Source organism: Lissotriton vulgaris, chromosome 6 (assembly GCF_964263255.1).
Source record: "Lissotriton vulgaris chromosome 6, aLisVul1.2, whole genome shotgun sequence".
Classification (NCBI taxonomy): Eukaryota; Metazoa; Chordata; class Amphibia; order Caudata; family Salamandridae; genus Lissotriton; species Lissotriton vulgaris.
The window spans coordinates 1,220,036,212-1,220,043,280 of record NC_141694.1 but is presented as its reverse complement, the minus strand read 5'-3'; positions in this window follow the sequence as shown (position 1 = coordinate 1,220,043,280).

Sequence of the window (7,069 nt, the reverse complement as noted above, 5' to 3'; positions counted from 1 at the left end):
TCAACTTCTCATTTCCTTTGTTAAGCCTCATAAGGCTATTTCCTCCACTTCCATTGCCAGATGGGTTAAGTCTCTAGCTGGTATTGATATTTCCAAATTTCAAGCTCATTCTCTTAGAGGTGCCATGGCAAGTAAGTCTCTTTGGTCCGGAGGTAAGTTGGATGATATCCTTAAAGCTGCTGACTGGTCTAATGCAAGTACCTTTGCAAGACATTATTGTAAACCAATTGAACACATCTCTAATGTAGTTTTACAGGGCTACCAACATGAATAATGTAGCCTCCGTTCTTGTAATGAAATTGCGATTCTCCTATTATCATGCCTAACGAATCTAGATTTCATTAAAGACACAGAGGCTCACATTATCCCACCCAACCCTTCCCATGGTATTGGGTATAACTTAACATGATGTTATTTATCATCTTGATGTTATGTATTTTGAAATGTTTATTAAATATTGTTCAATTGTTCATCTGGATATGAGTCTGATTTCTTTGTTTTTAGGATACAATTTTCATTGTCCTCTTCCTTTAGATAACCCTTCTACTTAATCTACTTTGGACGTTTCATCATCAGCAGGTCAATTGATTGTCTTCTTCTTCAATTTTGCTTCTATTTACTTCGAATCTCCTGGAATCTACTGGATCTACTTTCGCCAGATATAAAAGAGGCTGATGGTTGCTATGTGTAATGTCTTACTTTATCTTAGTGTTCTTATTGGAACCTTTGTATTGTGATGCGACTGGCTTGGATCTGCAATTAAAAGTCATTGCATAATGTGAGCCTCCTTGTCTTTAATGAAATCTAGGTTCTCTAGGCATGATAATAGGAGAATCGCAATTGCATTGCAAATGCTTGTTCATGCATTCATTTGGCTCTGGATGCATGTGTCCGTTGATGTCGCATAACCTCTGACCCCACGGAACAGGCGATTGGCTGGGTCAATCAGTGTCTGTGTTGTTCAGTAGGTTAGATAAGGTGCGAAGGCTGTGCGTAGAGCTCAGTCTTGTGTGTCATTATCTATTTGTGGTGTAGTGAAAACTAGCTGATTATTTAGTGGTGTAGTGCAGTCCAAAAAAGTTGAAAAGACAAAGGAACATCTAGGTGTTGCAACCAGGAATCCTCTTCAAGGTGGCATGGGAACAGCTGGGCACACAAAAAAAATCCATTGCCCACGCGAAAACTGTTGATGCGACTGAGGAGGAGGAATATGGAAATGGCTAGAGTGCTGCTTGATCAGAGCAAGAGAGAGGTTTTTTACACATATATAAATAATGTATTCTGCTAAGGCAGAGGAGCATCGCCCCAATGCTCTCAGAGCAGTAAAAAAAAAAAGGGAAAAATAAAATGATTATTTCTTGATTATAATTTTATTTTTTGTAGCTGTGGGACTGGTTCAGGGCGGGGCTGGTAGCACAGGCTGAAGACGGGTTGCAAGCTCCAAGTGGGCATGACTGCTTGGTCAGCCGTCTTGCACACTTTGGGGCAGATTTACAAGCCCCCTGCGCCACTTTTGCGTCACTTTTAACATGGGCAAAGTGACGCAAAAGTGGTGCAAGGGTCTTGTAAATCTGCCACTTTGCATTTTCCCCACCAGGCTGTAACGTACAGCCTGGTGAGGAACATGCACATGCTGCCGATCCGCGGAGGTCAGACCAATTACAACGCTGCATTGCAGCGTTGTGATTGGCTTAGAGGACTCTGGTAGGCTCTGTGCTTCCTCCTTCCGGGACTCGCCAGGAAGAGACGCAACAGAGGAGAGATCAAAAGGAAAGTGTTTTTTTATTTACACCCATACTCTCTATACTGCCTCCGCACCCCACTACCCTGTTCCTTGCCAGCCGCCACTGGTATTCAGTAGTCGGTGGAAGCTGACACAGGGTCACGCAAACCTGAGCAGGAAATGTAATGCAACATATCCAGTAAAATGAGAAACTCTTGATTAAATTAAGAATAATTTGTATTTGACGGATATCAATCAGTAAATATGAAGAAAATAAAGCCAGTTAAGCAGTTGTTTTTTGGGTTTTATTTTTATATCTGAATTGGATCGGCAAACAGAAAAGAAAAAATTTGCAAAAACCTATTTTTTAAGAGCATGGACAAATAAGGAAGGAGGGACAGAGAATCTCTTGGGCGAGAAAGCAACATGGAGCATCAGTGGGTGGGGGAAGAAGAAAGCATAACTGAGAGACAGCTAGAAATGACATGCATTCTAATGGAGTGCTTCAATGAAAATATAAAAATAGTTCCTGGAGAACCAGCACTCATGGAAGAACAGGAGCTGCCAATGAAAACAGACTATGTTTCATGGTGGAACAAACACAAATTGCATGGGCTAAAACAGATATAGGTAGCGAATAGAATGCAAGCAAATGTGAATGACAAATGGCAAAGCCAATGGTAAGCAATGGGCAGACTGCATCGCCCAGGTAAGCTTTCAGAATGTCCCCAAGATGTCTTTTGCAACCAGAAAACTGTGCTGTCTGATAGGCTTCGCCCTAACAAGTACCCTAAAATAGAGAACCACTAGGTGGCATCGGCTATTAAAAGTGTAGCTGGTTGGCAGTCAGGACCATCTGCCCGGTATCCTTTTAGATCTTCAGTTATTTTTGCTGAAGGTCCCCCCTCCAATAATTCAAAGAGCCCAGCTTCTGGCTCATCACACCCTTCTTCCTTGGAAAGCATTCATTTCAGAATTTGTTTTTATATGACTCTTGTCTATAATTCTTCCAAGTTTCTCCTGAAATGACACTATCAGAAATTACAGGGAGGCACCAAATATCCTGTTTACTACCGTCCAAAGTTACTTCTAGTTTCCTGCTTTGAGCGCTTACTTTATTACGTTCCGACAAGCTTTAAAGCTATCTGTTTTCTCATGGAGCAGAAAACTCCTATTCCTTTTTGTAACCATTTCAGGGCCTGAGAAAGCGAGGCACTGACATAATTCTTTTAGCCTCTGCAAAATCCTGTTAAGGCTCTTTTTAGCTTCCTGACAGTGGGCATCATCCGCTATGTGGTTCCCTTTTCAGTTGAAGCCTGCCAGACAGTGCAGTTGTCTGGTTGCAAAAAAACTTCTTGTGTGCATCCTGAAAACTTTCTTGGGAATTATTTACCATTGGTTTTGTGGTTTGTAACTCACATTTTCTGTCTTTCTATTTGCATTATTTATTTGTTTGAGGCTTTTCAGCAGGTCTTCCCAACCGTGAAAGAAACCTTGTTCACAGGTGAGGAAGGTGGAGTGCTATGTGGTAATGCTGATTAGACCTCCCCATGCAATACTCTCACATTTTCCCAAAGATGGTCCTTGGTTTCGCAATAACAAATCGTTAGCTCAGTGCTGGCAGAGTGATAAATCAATCATAGCATTTGTAAAGCGCACTACTTACCCGTGAGGGTCTCAAGGCGCTGGGGTCGGGTGGGGGGTGGGGAATTCTGCGACTGCTCAAAAAGCCAAGTCTTGAGGAGTCTTCTGAAGGTCTACAGATCTTGGGTCTGCCGTAGGTGGATGGGAGGGTGTTCCAGGTCTTGGCGGCGAGGTGGGAGAACGATCAGCCGTCTGAGGTCGTTCTTCGGATGCGGGGGACTGTGGCAAGGGCGGCGGAGCGAAGCTGGCGGGTGGGGGTGTAGAAGCTTAGTCTGTTGAGGTACGCTGGTCCGGTGTTGTCTAGTGCATTGTGTGCGTAGGTGAGGAGCTTGAAGGTTATCCTCTTGTTGATGGGGAGCCAGTGCAGTTCTCTCAGGTGGGCTGTGATGTGGCTGCGGTGAGGGATGTCGAGGATCAGGCGAGCCGAGGCGTTCTGAATGCGTTGAAGTCGTTTCAGGAGTTTGGCCGAGGCTCCTGCATAGAGGGCGTTTCCGTAGTCGAACCTGCTGCTTGTGGTAAATATTTTACCTAATCAATTTTTCCGTATAATTATCATTACAAGACAGCTCATAAAAATGAGAGGCAGAGTCCGTGGTATCTGAGTCATACGGGTTTTAATGGAAAAACCTCGAGGTTGGAGATCATGTTCCGTCACCACTAGGGTTCGGGAAGGGACAGTCAACGTTTTATTAACATTACACATTATATATAGTAAAGTAACATAATTGAATCCAATACAGTAGGCGTAACAGGTGGAAAAGAGAAGATAAGAACACATGTGCGTAACAGGAGGCGTGAAAGAAGGCGTGTAATAGGCGTACACGGAGGCGTATAATGTGAACGTAATGTAGACGTCACAGAAAGTGTCATAAGTGGGTGTGTGCACAGAGGTAATCTGCAGAGTCAGCAGGAAGTGAGGATGCGCGCGCAGCTAGCATGACGTGACATAGACGTGTAACTGGGGAGAACTTTAACACTAGTAGAGGAGACAGAAGTCTAGGATGTCAGAACGACCTGGACCTATAACATATCTGGTATCTTATGTTTGGAGGATGTATTATCTGAAGTAAAAGGTCTCTCGGGCAGAGGCTAATCTATACTGAATACTAGTGCGTGCGTATGTGTCTACGTGTCTACGTGCAGGGGCCATGGGCCTACTATGACAACGGGAACTGTAAATTACTTGCATGGAGACAGGAAGGCTTGCTCTTTGCTCTGCAGCCGGGGAGATGTTTACCTAAATCACTAGACAGGAATGTATTTTCGAGGAGGCTGAACAGATAACTTGAAGGCAAAATACGGTTTTGGCAGGCAGGCCAGGTTGAGCCAGGCACCGCTTTGCTTGGCAGGAAGTAAGGCAGAGGTCAGGGATACGTGTCCATGCTGCAGCTTTCAGAGGCAGGAGGCAGAAAGGGCTCAGAGACAGAAATCAGGGCCTAGCTCGGCAGAGCGAGGAAAAACGTAAAAGTGTACCATGTAAAGACGTTGGCATGGTATGGTTAGGAACTGAATTATCGATCCATTCATGGTGGATCTGAAAGAGGACATGTTAACGTTGGACGCAAATGTATTTGCGTCTTCATATTCGGTCATGGAGGGAAATTACATGTACTTGAAGCACGTACATGGAGACGTTGGGGTACACGTTAGGGGACATACTTGACCATAAAAAATTCAATTACCTCATTCCCTCCTTGTCCCCTACGGACCCTTCAGGATATATCAATCTTCATGAGTCCATCTATCTGTTCATATAACATCATTTGCTCATCTTTTTTCGTTCGGGATTTGGAACGTGGACTTGGATGGGGAATACATGATGTGGCACACAAGTCACAAATCGCCGGCCCACATTGTAGACATAGGCAACAACTGAATACTATGAGTAGGGCTATTCCAAGGAAGGATAGGACTTTCCATCCCCAGGCTGATATCACGCTCCAGAGCCAACCAGACCAAGTCCAGGTGCCTGGATTTTGGTGTATCTGACTTGCAATCTTGTGGAGCCGAGTTATGGCTCTGTATACTGACGGTGCGTTATTTGGAATGAAAACACAACAACTGGATCCGATGACTCTACAAGCCCCGCCCCTATCTGCCAGGATGACGTCAAGGACGAGACGATTTTGAAGAACGACAAGTCTCATAGCAGACTGTTCATTTGTTAAGTAACCTAGGGCAAAAGTAGTTTCATTTACCACTGCTTCAAGGGTTCTGGTCAATTTACGTATCAGTTTACTATTTGAGACAGTGCCTAAATAAGGAAAGAATCCTTTATTGAAATCTGTGTATTGTTCCCATGTTGTTTCAGTGTAATCGACAATCGGGAGATCTCTCTTGGGTCTAACATGAATGAGATGAGAATTTCTATGGTAATCAGGTGGGGCTAGAAAAACAGGTGGCAGTAGGAATGCAATGTAACAAGTACCATCCCAGTCTGGAGGCAAACTTATATAAGCTGTATGGCCACAAATGAAATAGGAATGTCGGGAAGCTTTGAATGTAGACTTACCTTTATCACTGAATTCAATAACTGTATTACAATCGCTGTGTCCTAGATGTACTGAACCACTCTTTCTAACGCATAGGTCACCCTTCACTGGCAAAACTGATATCGAGGGGAGGTTCGAACTAGTTTCTGACTGAACATTCAAAATCATGAGGCTAAGTGTAAAATTACCCAAACCATATACTTCATTTTCTAGATCGGTACCTGTCATTTGGGGAAGACCCTCCTTGTCAGGCAAACATGCCTTATTCATAACTGTATTCAGGTCTCCCCATATCCATTTACCTTGGGAAACTTTAGACTTACTATCTAACGAGGACATTAATGTAAACCATGCACCACATGAACCATTATGTGTAAACGGGTAAGGAAAAAGAAGCAAGGCTCCCGTCATTTTCTGGTAGGGAGGGAGTCGGCCACATACCCAGCAATTAGTGGCATTGCTGGTCTGATGGGAATGATGTAACATACGGATGAAAGAATTGTTGCGCAGTGCAAGTCGATATGAGAGTTCGTGCGGGGGCAGATCACTAAAGGTGTGATCTGCAGTATCATTGAAAGAAGAATGTGCTTGTATAGGAAGATATACATGTAAAACATAGCTTAGACATATAATCGTAAGACTCAGAAAAAACATGACAATTAAAGTAACAATACATCTACTTTGGAGATTCTTGCAATATTTCTGTTTCTTGATCTCCTGTCTATCTCTCTCACTATTGGGGTCTAACTTATACATGTCAGGAACCTGTCTAACCGCTTCACCCAGGGGGGGACTTAAACAATTAAACTGTCTGACTTACTAGACCTCAACTTTAATCTGTACTCCTGGGATGGAGTTTTCTCTACCAGGGGGAGTTTAGTATCAATTGGAATGCGGCAGTCCTGGGAATCAGTCTTTGGCGGAAGTCCATAGCATTTTTTCACATGGCTCGAGTGGAGCCAATTTTTTCTGCCCTCTAATTTTACAGCAGTCCTTGTGGTCATTAAAATGATCTTCGGCTCCTTCCAACGGGGCTCCAGAGGGCTCGACCGGTCAAAATTACGTACATACACGTAATCACCAGGGACGATCTTGTGTGGCTTCACCTCGGTGTTGTCTGGAAAGGCTGCTGCGACCTGCGAACGACATGATTGTTGTGCAGACATCAAGGAAGCAAGGTAATCTGTCAGCATATTACTGTCAACATCGG